We start from the raw sequence: 13,295 nt of genomic DNA, 5'->3' as shown, positions 1-13,295 counted from the left end.
GTCTGAAAACAGGAAGGAGCACTGCAGCCAGAGCAGCGGCACCACACACCACCAGCTACAAACGCCCTGGCCTCTCTCATTCAGAGTGCCCTACTTTAAAAGACGCAAAGCCACGGAGCTACCCATCCAACCTTCCCGCAGGTATTCAGCAGCAGAGCACACACTGACCTGCAGGGGCACTAATCTTAGCATGGGCACACGACAAAGGAAAACTCTCTGATATAAATGTTAACCTGCACACACGAGTTAAAACAAACTGACAAATGAAGTGCAGTTGGTGAGAAAAGTTAAAGCCAGATTTTATTTCCGAGTGATTTTGTCATGACAAACATACTAGATGTCATCTGAGGCTGGTTCTAAGCAAGGATTTAATCCATGATCATAATGTAGGTCACTAGTTTTGATTCAGTTTGTGCCTCGTATTCATTCCAAGGAATCAGACTCAGCATTAACATGAATAGCTGTCAGGAGTGTACATATAGTTTCTTTTTACACTAGCATTTAATAAAAGAAAATAATCCAATTAAACAGATGTCACAATATTTTTTGCTGACTTCCCCATTGATTTCAATCATTAAGCTGTATTTAATTTCTAACAAAACACTAGAATTCTAAGCATCCAAGAATATTCATGTTTAAAACCTGAACCGCCCTCACCGTTTCTGCTGCCCTCTTGGTTTCCCATGAGCTTCAGTAACTCAAAAGAATTGCGACCAACTTGGTAACTAAAAAAGAAAGCTTTGTAGAATGGGAAAAGTTCACAACAGGGGAGGAAGAAAAGCCTTTCTAAAATAGCCAGGTGTTCACCTCAACCCATACCAACTTCAAATAGATGCAAGGACAGTAGTTGAATCTGATTTCAGACTAAGGACATGAAAGATGAGCATTATATTCTTGTGCTTTTATAATGTTAGAACGAATTCATTTTTAGATAAAGAATAGTATACTCCCCTACTCTCCCATTCTTTCACACAAAGTTTGCTCTGAAAATAGCACAGCTGAGTTCCAGTCTTTCAACTATTATTTGATCACTGCCAAATATTTGCAAATTCAGATTTTTCCACATCTCACCCACCTACTTGATTGCGGTTCATGTAGTATCTACTATGTTTTGTTCTATGAGTAAATCTACTGTGGCAAGTGATCAAGTCAGTCATGGAAACAGAATTAAATACTTTGAAATACAAAACAGAAATAGTGTTGGAAGAAGAGCCCCTGACAGCCTTTCACCCAAATCAAGGCTTAACCTCAGGAAGGGATGACTGGCCTAAGACAGCAATCCTGCCTGGCAGCAGAAGAGATGGAGATTTGCTTAAGGTGTGGGCAGCAATGCCTGCTCGTGGCCTTGCATCCTCATGACATTGTATCTTCAGCTTCAGTGGAAGGATGAGTTGGTTCAATAAGGCTTAGTTTAAATAAACAGAAGTGGTAAGTGATTCTTCTAAAGAAATTAGGAGTACAAGCCTGCAAGAATCTCACTATCCCCTTATCACAAGGGTATCCAAGAATTTTCTACAGAGTAGATCTACAAATTAAAATGACACAGATATTCCATGTCTATAATTTATATATGTGGTTGGTGTTTTTTTTTTTTCTTCTAGAGATATTCTGCTGGATATTAAACTAATTAAAATAACTTCATACACCATTATATTACTGAGTGCTGTTAAACCAAAAGTTGCATTCTATTTTGATGGATATCACTAACTTAGGTGCATTTCCATTTACAGTGCTATTACAATTTCAATACTCAACAGCATTAGCAGATGACCAAATTTTTACTTTGCAACCGTAACTTGTAAGAGAGCAATTCTCCACTAGGAACATGAGGGTATGTCCTTGGAACATTTTAGTTTTGTGAAGAATATGTGCACGTACTCCAGGATGCCATTAATACCCACACAGCATTTTATACATGAACTTTTGATCTCTAGTGCATATCATTTATTTACAGACTATTTCTCTGGAATGTACCCAAGCTTAGGTATATCAGATTTAAAAGATGATTGAAGCTGTATTTCAGAGGGAAAAAATATTAATACCTTCAATTATACATTTTCTGGTATTTTCAGAGTCACTTGCTGGGTTCAACTCCAACCAATCCAAGTATTTTCCTGGTCATAACAGAAATAAGTCTAATGTTCAGAGGCAGCCTGCACATCTCACAGATCCCACACTAGGCAGTCATCTACTACATCAGCTGTCTTGTGTGAAACCCTGGTACACTCCTGTTGCTCATGCTCAGCAAATCTATTCCCAAAAGCTTCAACTATGAGAGCCAGTGCATCCTCCACAGGCACATTGTGAGGTACTACAGAGAAGGGATGGATGGCTTTATCAAGCTGTTGTTTTCAACTTCACACTTTCACAAAAAGATAGAAAAATATAGCTGTTAAATCTGTGCGATATAACAGAGTGAGATTTTTAGAGCCTTCAGTTCAGTGTTGGTACAGCCCTCCTGTAGCTGTAGAGGCTACTTTTGATTTAGTACCAGTATATGATCTTCATTTGAAATATAAATGAAAAGTTGTAATTTCTCCTTCCCACTGTCAAAACATTATTGGTCTGTTTAGCTTTAGATCACGAATGAGACAAAGATTCCCAACTCCATACAAAGACTTAACTGAAGAACAGGGCAGTTACTTTTCCTCCAGGAGAAACTGCATTTTTACTACTGTGTTCCTGATACAAGAAAATATGTGAAATTTGTAAATTTACAATGAAAAGTCCTGCAACAAATGGAAAAAAACCTTAAGAAGGATTTTTATTTATTTACATAGAATCAATGCAAGAAAGCGAAATTATAATTAGGCAATTGCTGTATAACTTCCTATAATGTAACTACTATAAGTGAGATTGTTACATGCATTTTATGCCATTTAAACAGCAATTCAGGACAGACACTTAATAACTCCATGTATTATGCATTATTAGAAATTAATTCAGAGAACTATTTCAAAGCTGTCTCACTTTAACTAGGTCAAATTCTGTTACCCAGAAGTGCAATGAATCAGTGTTTAAAATTTTAATGGGTTGAAAGAAATTTAAACTGTAGTTCTGAATGGAGAATATTTTAAGTGACATCTCTCAAACAAGCTAAACTTTCTCTGGATAGAATAATGAAGCCTGATTACAGGGCAAGAGAAAAGTGCTGCATTGAGCTGTTCAAGAATACAGAACAGTTATTTAACTTCTTGGAGTGCATGTGTGAGATGTGACCTATGTGAGGTATGTTACTTTCACCACACCTTCAGTTCTTCTAACTCATCACCTAAAACTGTAGCTTAAAAAAAGAGAAGTTGGTTATATAAAACTAGAAGTCTGTGTCATTGTTTCCCATCCCTGTGTTGTTGCCATTTTGTATGTATGAGAAGCCACAGGTGCCAAGTCCAATGTTGAGGTGTGAAAAACTGGCAGAACAAACTGTTCTTTGATCAGATACACTTTCTACAATATTGGGAAGTAATTGTGATCTCTATTTTAAGCTACACAGAAAATTTTGAAAGTTACTTTGATATATTAGGAAGCTGTAATATACATAAAAGGAAGATATTTAGTTAATGATTCCTGCTTGATCACGTTTTAGTGCTAGATTTGAGAGTGAAACACATTATTAAAATTAGTGATATTTATAATCTGATTCTATCTTACCATCCTATTATACTGGGAAATATTCAACAGAAAGGAATATTATCTATTATGAACTACTACATTGACATTAGGGTAATTTTGTTAGCAGCCTCTTTTTGGCAAAAATACTGAACATAGAGAGCATAAAATTTAAGACTAGTAATAAATATGTTCTGAGGATTGGTGCTGATCAATACCTTCCTTTAAGAAGGTAACCTGATTTTAGTCTTCTGACTTTGAAGATCACATTTCTTTAGCAATGTGGAGAAATGAAAGTCACAAATTCCATTCACCGACAGAAAAGTTTGCTAACATTGATCCTGAAGTAACCAGTGGGACAGTAGGCAGTCATGGAAGACCTATGGCTTATTATTCGTAAATTGTAATACACCTACTTTAGTCATTCTAAAAATGTTTTATCTACATATTAAGGCAACATGTTTGGGCGTAAAACAACTGAAAACAAACTGATTTGTCAGCTTCAATTATTCAATTGCTTAAAAAAATTAGAAGCCAATTTACAACCTGCTCCGATTATCCCACATGATCTTTGCATTTCAGGCACACGAACCAATCCAGCTGAGGTAGCTGTAGTTCTTTCTATCTGGATTTCAAGTATCTGCCTAAACATTTCCATAGATCACTAAACCATGATAGTGGCAGACAATTTCTAAGTCGCATTGGATTATGTGCCACTACACTTGAGCAACACTCCATGAACCGAAATAGAAAATCTCTGGTGCAGCCCCAAACATATGAGTATCAGAAAGGGATATGTCAAATATTGAGGTCAGTGAGGAGGAAGGAAATTAAATATTGCAAAAGATACTGCCTAGGAGATGCATAAGAAATTTTAGGACTAAATAGAAGTATTAAGGAGATCCTATTTAAATAGGCATGATCTTCAAACGTTATCTACATATTTGCAGGGTCACATTTCTGAACTGGGTTACACTTACCTATGTAATTACCATCTCTGTAATAGAATTAGCTAAAAAAATCTTAATGGAAACCTACTTTTGCTCCTTGCTGGTGGCAGCAATGACAGTCAGAAGGCGTCTCAGTCTTTCTGCATCTGTTAGTAAAACTGCACGTATACCTTCTCTCCACAGTCATCCCTGGTGTAGTCATCTGCAACCAAGTGAAAAATCAATTAAGCAACAGCACAGACTGCAAAACTATATTAGAACATCACCAAGTTTCACTACTTTACTATTTAACAATACTGTCAAAAATTATAAAAGGAGTTCTTTGAAGCAAGGGTTTTTCTCTCCCTCATTTTCTTTTTCCCTGAGGAAATTTCTTAGACATGCAAAAAAGGCATAAGAAACATGGTTAAACTTGGCTGCAAACTTCTTAGAATTAATCCACTGAGAACAGCCCATTCATCTATTCCAACCCGCAGAGCACTATCTTTGTACCAATCTCTCCTGAACTTTCTTGTGTTTTGATGCTGGGACTCAAATCTCACTCCAAGGGAAGGCAGTGAGATGAGGAGAAGCCACCAGAGTACCGTTTTTTTTTTTTCACTATAGCCAGACACCAGAAGCTAAACTGGAACATTTTTCACATGTGTTACAGAGCACCTTTCCTAAATACTTTAGGAGCCATATAGAAAAATCACCCACAACAGACATACACCAATGTAGGAGTCACCAGAAATGAGCTTGCTTGCCTGTCTCCAACATACAACTTATTCCCTATTCCTGCTATAGCATTACAAATACTTTTCATAGGATGTTCAAAGCCTTAGAATAATTTCTATTTATGTTACTGAAAGTTTCTTTCCTATTCAGATCTTAAAAATCCTTTGAATAATCATCTTGGGAAGAATGACTCTTGTAACATGATTTGTAAGGATTTATACTAGAAGAGGTAAGAACATGAAATTAAGTATATATTACCAGAAAAGCCTTTTAAAAGCTAGAATAATCCAAGATGTTAAACTGATAAAATAAGCACATGTAATAGATTTTCACACTACATTTGTTCTGTAAAGGGTGTCATATCAAATAGAAGCAATGCACTATTTTTCCTTCACCGCTCTTCATTAACAAACTCTGGGGAGATGTGAAAAGGTCAGGTTTCCTTCCTCAGGTTTGCCTAAACTACTGAATGCCTTATGATACACTTGCAGCACCTCAGTCAGCTCCTCCTGACACTGCTTAAATAAAGCCTTAAAAAGTACACTGACATCCCAACAGTCACTGCATAAATTTGCAGCCGCAGGGGGACATTTTAGGGCAAGATTTCTGCTTACACAAGATGCTTCTAAAGCTTTTGCTTCATCCATTTTTCCTTAAAGACGTACTGAAAAGTGTACAGCAGCAAGTGCCTTCATTAAGCATCAGCAACTGAAAGCAACTGCAGCATTAAGGGAATAGAAATTTAGCAGAAAATAACCCCCCTTTCCATTCCAGCTAGTCCTCAGAGATCAGAGGGGCTGCATGCAAGATGGTTTGATTTGTGATTAGAACCAATTCAGCATTATAGCTCTGGTCAAGTTCAATAAGAACTTGCATGAGCACAGATTTGTAGTAGAGTTATTGAAGCTGCAGGAAAGCAGACTCAGGACTGCCAGTCATAAAGGCACTAACTACAGTGTTAATATGTGTTGTGGCAGAAAGTATGGTAAGAGAGATCTCATAGCACTATATGTATATAAATGCACATTACTGGATCTGCTTCAACGCAGTTGGAGGTGCAAAGCTCACATAAAGGTGTCCCTTCAGGGCAGGAGGAGAGACACAGTTCATCAATCAATCCCGAGCAGGAAGAGGTGTTTTCCCTCCTTGACTCTTTCTGCCCAGAACTCCCCCTTTTATACTATAAATTTCTGGCCCTTCACAATGGGATGGAACAATTGCACGTTGTAGGGGGTGTTTGGTGACTTTGTACATACATGTACTATGTCTTTTGTTCCTCCTCATTTGCATTCCACAGGGTGTGGAAGTTAATACATAAACAGAGCTTAATGAGGGTCTCTTACTTTTGGTCAGAACTTATAGCTGACAAAAAAAAGGTATAATAAACAACTTATCCCTCCTGCACATACTCAGGCAGCAGCCAGGGCCGTCTGACCTTCTCCAGACAGTCTTTGCACACATCCTTATCTCATTAATGCACCAGATTTACAGCAAAGCTGGTTGCTCAGGGTGAAGGGGGAGTGAGGCTGGTGCAGAGGCGTGGGTGCTCCTCTGTGCCTCACAAACATTTGGCCATGAGGCCTCTGCTTCCCTCCAGACATCCTCCAGTTGTTAGGCCTTTGCTCGAGGCAGGTGCAAGATAAGTGAGGGGCCCAGCTCATGTTTTTCTCAACCAGCCTCATCAATTCTTCACCAACCCAAAGCAACACTGTACAATTCTGACCACTTAAAAAGTGACTTACGTCGATATTTCATTTCTTTGCTTCCCAATAACACACAGCACTTGTACATTACTTGCACATTCTAAATTAAGCATCTTTTCAATTAGAATATCAAAGACAGACCTTACTGAAAAGCTACACCCTGAACTCGCCACAACACAAACTCATGCATACTTATTTCCCACTTCTCTGGTATAACTGCAATACTACAGAGAGAAAAGCAAGGGAAGTTTACTTAACAGAGGGATAGCCCTGTTATTTCAGAACATGCCCTTTTGGAAACAGGTAGGGGATGGAGTAATGCAAGAAAAAACCCTCATAACCAGATTTGTGTAGTTATTTTGTTAGTTTTTAATAAGGGGCACTTCTGCTTGGAAGAAATCACTGTTTTGCAAAAGTAGTATCAAACATTAACACCCTACAGGACAAGCAGGAATGCAAGCAACCCTCAAAGCTGCAGTTTGTGAACAAGATCTCAGGCTGAACAAACAGATACCCAAAACCATGGTTGGAAACAAGAAATACAGCATATCCTGGCAAGCCAGCAGGGCACATGGCTCATCATCTCAAAAGCCAACAAACCTCCTACTCCCATGTCTGGCACAAAGCAGGCTGTGAGCAGAACGGTTCAGTGAGTAGATGCCAGCTCTCAGGAAGCTGTCTGCCACAGAATGCAGCTGTACCTGCACCACAACCTGTCCTGCTGTGCTCTGCACCCATCATAGCTGGTAAGGACACCTTAGGGCTACCCCTTGGCTGCCAGCCAGGGAGGGAGGTGGAGACATATCCACTGGGAATGACCAGGCGCACAGGAACAGTGGTCCCATCACTTCTGTGTGTGCCCACAGCGAGGAAATGACACTGCTATATCCAATGGAAAAGAAACAAATCCAGCTTTCAGTTGGAGTTCTCTACATTGTTTGTAACAAACAGTTTGGTTTTCTCATGAGCCTTTATTTTTATGGTGTAATGTCTTTGCCATAAATCTAAGATATCACAGAAAAATGTCCTTGTTCTAAATACAAAACTTTTAATCTGAAAGTTAGCAAAAGAAGACAACTGAATCACTCAATATTATCATATGAGGAGCAACAGTTGAAGAATTAAGGCACTCCTCGAAACAAGGAAAAATCAGATGAATACATCTGTTCCCTGACAGCTTTTAGAAAACCAAATACAATGTGTGGGAGAAGAGGGGGAATAAGCAAAGAGGCTGAGAAGACTCTATTTGGGAATTAAATGGGAAGGACTAGGAACTGGAAAAGCTGAATACACATGGTTCAAGAGTGAACAAGAATCCATACCCTAATTAAAAAAAGTTAACAAAAAACATGAACAAGAAGTTGCTGAGGTGAGTTCATTGTGCTAAGTGTAAGGAAATTTGGCAGAAAATAAACCCCCTTGCATTCCAGGTGGTCCTCAGATATCAGAGGGGCTGAGAGTGGGTGGGTTTAAATTCTGAGTAACAGCCAATTCAGCACAATAATTAAGTAACAGAAATGCAGAGCCACTTCAGTACCACAAATCCAGTCATGTTTTGTAAGAGCTATCACAGCCAGATTCACAAACAGTGAATTACTGAAGCAATAGAAATGCAGATTCTTATTGGATTGCCAGTGATAACTGGATATCTAGCTCAGCAACTGTGTGACACATGCTATGCACTTTATCAGTTACACAGTACCATTAAGTTCCCACGCCTGGAGTGATTTACAGCAGTGCCTGGCCATGGTCTCTCTGCTCCTCCATCCTGTTTCCCTTAGGTCAGCATCCCAAGCTCCCCCACTACCATGAACATCTAAGATTGCTGCCAATGCTGCTGGAGGAAGAGATTCTTCATAAGCCAGTGACATTCCAGTCCTGGAAGTTTCCTTACTGTTACTTCTCTTAGGATGTGGACATAACTTTAGCCTCAATAATCTTTCCCAAGTAACTCTAATAATTCTTCAGCATTTTTTTAACTTTATATGCTATGCTTAACATCCAAAGATTCACTTTTTTCCTCAAACTGCTTCATAACAAATTTTTGGTACATATTATTCACTTCAGAAGACATGGAGTCTACCTGGATCTATGCGTGGGCTTAAAGTTAAGAAAGTTTGGAGATCAAATAATATTGAAGATAGACAGCAAAGTCACCACAGATTAATAAAACACTGTGTTAATTAGAACACAGAAACTGAACAACATTCTTTTAGGTTCCCCTAAAATGTGTGAAGAGGAACAATAAACTAAAAAAGGAATTAAGTTATCTTGGATATAAGAAGCCTGTCTTTAAAAGTATTATATGGAATATGAAGGTGAATTACTCCTGCTGTGAGTAACTAAAAATATATAAACACCTCACTCCAGTTGCAGAAAAAGAGCAGAGGAACACAAATAACTTTACAGACTGCCAAACTTCAAAACATTTATACCATCTCAAGCCATAACTTAACATATTCAATGTGGCAGAAGAAGTTTTATACTTCAGTTCTAAGAAGTGAAAATGAGTCTTCTACTACATCAAGCCACATACACACAGAAAATAGGTATTTCTACACTATGCATACCTTGTGTAGAGATAATCCTGTGGATTCTGTTCAGATGTCTAATGAACAGCATTCTCTTTTCTACAGACCACAGTGGACTATTTGATAAAGCTCACAAACAGGGTAACTTTATTTTTTCTGACCAGAATTTTTTGTTGTCTAAATCAAGAAGCTCTGAATATGGATCTTCTTACAGAAAACCCCCATCTGTCCTGTATCTAAGTAAGACTTCTCAGGGAAAATGAGACAGAATGAATAAAAAGAGGATAGTCTCTTGATAAGATTTAAGCTTCCAAAATCTACTCAAAAAGGAGTGTAAAGCATGTAAACACTATCCTCTTATCAGTAAATGCAAGTTGGGATTACACTTTTCAAACCTGGAAGGTAGTTACTACAATAAACAGATTTATAAAAATACAGCATTAGTACATTCAAAAAGACTGAATTTGTAACAGCCTTCAACATTAACACAGTATCTCTGAAATAACATGTTGCCTCAAGAGGGAGGGATTGTTTAGAGGAAAATGAGTGTATAAGGGATATGTAGACAAAAACATGCAGGAGAGGATTGGAAAAGCAATCAAACTTAGAAACAAGTGACCCATCCTAATTATCTCTGATAGCAGATGCTGCCAACAGATGCTCCCACATTATGCTCCAAGTACAGCTGTGAGAACCAGAAATAGATACCAAAGCTGCTAAACTCAGAAAGATGCATCCCTTGCACCTCGAAAAAAGATACTTGAGATAGCACCCTTAACTGACAAAGCATGTTTCTTCCAATCACCTCTGCACCGGGAAGCAATCCAAATGTACACTAAGCTCTTTTGCTTAAACTGTTCATTTTAAGGTTTCACAGGTGTTGGCAGAAAAAAATATCAAGGATTATTAACAGATGCACTGACCCTAAGAAACAGTTTATTTAAGTCAGTTGTAGTATGATGACAGTTGCATCATCTTGTCTCATTTATCTTAGTTAGTGAGCAGAATTTTACAGAAGAGAGTAAAATCTACTTGAGAAAAAAAAAGGCATTTTGAACTGTCAGATAAGTTTTACATTACAAACAATAAAGGAATTATTTGCTTATTTACTTAAGCATCTCAAGGGTTACAGGTCTTGGAATTTTTTTCCTGGTGTTGGTTCAGCCTTTAAGTGTCACAAATCATCAAAGTTTGAAAAAACTCAGCTTTAAGATACCTGTATCTGTTCAGAAGTAAGCCTAATAGTTAGAGCAATATAAAAGATCAGAGGAGATCTGCACATCAGCAAGCTCACAGAAGTATAAATAATGCAAATCACAACTTTCATCCTTTCAGGATTCTGGAAATCTCCAAGGGCTATGCACAGCACTCCACTTTTCAGAGCAGCATCCAGCTTTTTGGGTCTCATTAATTTAAGGTTCTACCAACTGCAAGAGCACAGTTGTAGTAAGGAAAAAAACACCTACTTCTCAGACTGATTCAGTGAAATATTCTAGTGCTAATATCTGCTATAACCTTTATTGACAGCCAGAAAAAAAGACCACTGAGGTGTCCAGCCTTTCCATGTAGCTGACAGAATTCCTACCACCACCAGAGTAGTGTTTCTTCTGGTTTTTACACTGGCAAAACTGGTGTAAACTAAATAGGCAAAAATATAATAAGCTGGACTCAAACACTCTTAAGAAAATATTAGGCCATCATCTACATTCAGTGAGTTATCACCAAAGCAAAAGTAACTTACGACTTCCTAGAAAACACTTTTTTTTTTTGTGATGACACTTAAAACCAATGAGTGAAAAATGACAAGTCATATTTCATGAATTTCCAAGGTCTCTTTAAAAAAATTAATGCCCTGCCCATGCCCCCCAGAAGTAGAGAAATGACCACATCCCACCCCTGAGAGCACTGCAGCTCTCTGCTTTGAGCAACACAAAATTCTTACTGGACCACAAAATACAATCCAGGCTCCAGTATCGGTTAGTTGAAAACAGATGGCAGTGCAGAGAGCCCGGGTCCCTGGAGAGCTCACTAATGGAGTCACTCCGTAACTCAAAAAGCTTTCATTTAGCAAACAGACCAGTTCAGTTAACTCTGCACCCCAGCTGGGACAGCAGCAGGCAGGGCTGTGGGATCATGGTGGCCAATCCCTGTACGTCCAATGGGACACTTAAAACCGACAGAGAATCCCAACCTTTCCTCACTGCTCTTAGATGATCGCTATTTCAGCTGTTGCCATGCCCTACGTGATCACTACTGCCGGAGCACAGCCGGGGATGAGCAGGATCTGGCAGGGGCACCACCAACATGCCACTGTCGCTGTCCCCATCCAAAGGCCACTCCCTGATGCCACATCGAGGGATGTAGCAATAAATCCGAGGGGTGAGGGGTAACGGATGACGCGTGCAAGCACTTTGCACCCCTTCTCCTGACAGAAACACTGGCCCCAGATCCCCCCAGAGAGTCTGGACACTGCCAGGCTCGTGAGCGTTGTGCCTTGGGAAACAAAAACTGGGCAAAACATACAGAACTTTCCGCCACAGGTTACCGCACCTGCCTGCCCCCTCTCACGTGCCTTCTCTGGAGATGGCTTGTTCCTTTGCTTCTAATGGAGAAGTTCTTCCTCAATGCCAGGCTCCATCCCCGCTGCAGCTATCAGGGTGCATCATCCTTGCCCTGGACCTGCAGCACTGATTCACTCCTCTTTGCAAAAGTTTTTATTTGCAGGGATATCGTAAACATGTACTCCCCAAGCTTCTCGTTCTGTTGGCCAAATACAGTCACACCACTAAACCTGCCTTCCTCGCTGATGTTTTTAAGGTGTTTGTGGTTTTTGCTGTTCTCTGGGCTTTCTGCAGCTCATGGTGGGTGGCCAGTTGTGCTGGTGCCTGGCGTTGCTGCTGCTGACAGCCCTACCACAACTGCTGACCTCTGCACTGGCATTGCTTAGCAGGGATGGGGCTGTATCTGGGGCTTTCCTCACCTCCTTCAAGCTCCTTTCCAAAGGTCTCACCTCACTGCTGCTGAAGGAAAAGTCAGCAGTTGAACTGAGGGTGTGGCTGGCTCTGGACCCTCACCCTGGTACTCTGGGGTCACTTGCTGGCTGCCACCCTGCCCTGCTGGGGCTGAGGGGACACAGCCTTGTCTGTGGCTGGGGTTGATCCATCAACACCAGCTTTTCAGGGTTGTGTGGAGGTGAAATGAATCTGGTCCGTCACACAGGGAGTGAGTGGGGCATTGTGTGGGTACCAAGCCTGCTGGTAGCATCCCACTCTGGCTCTTCGTGTCCCGGTGCCCTCCTCTTGCACAGAAACCCTTGAGTATTTAAATTGCATTTGTGAAAGATTTAGCCCAATGCTCGTGCTTGTCAGCAGCTTTCAAGAGCTCTGCCCAGCCCTGTTGAGATTAGAGGTCACTCTTGTTTGACCTGCTTCCAAAACACGGCAGAGCAGCCCGGCCGTGCCGTAGAGCTGGATGGTGACTGTAAGGGGAAGGTGTGTAGAAAAAAACCGAGTGAACAAGCGTAGAGGTTGACCCAGGGCTGCCTGGGGAAAAAAAAAAAAAAAATTAAAAAAGAGCATTGTGTCTTCTTTGCTAGCTTTTATTTTCCGCCAAGTCACATATACGGAACAGCTCTCTCAACCGACCTGAGAATGCCGGGGTGTGACAACCAGAAACAAGGCGGAGACGCCGTTTAATAAACAAAGTCCAGCCAAGCCGCTTGACCTCCCTCAGCGGGCGGGGCCGGGCCGCGCCCCTTCCCCGCCCGCAGCCAATGCGGGCCGCGC

Source organism: Empidonax traillii, unplaced genomic scaffold, assembly GCF_003031625.1.
Source record: "Empidonax traillii isolate 1590-97213 ecotype Southwest subspecies unplaced genomic scaffold, ASM303162v1 scaffold59:size1551110, whole genome shotgun sequence".
NCBI classification, from domain to species: Eukaryota; Metazoa; Chordata; class Aves; order Passeriformes; family Tyrannidae; genus Empidonax; species Empidonax traillii.
Note: the sequence above shows the minus strand (reverse complement) of the source record.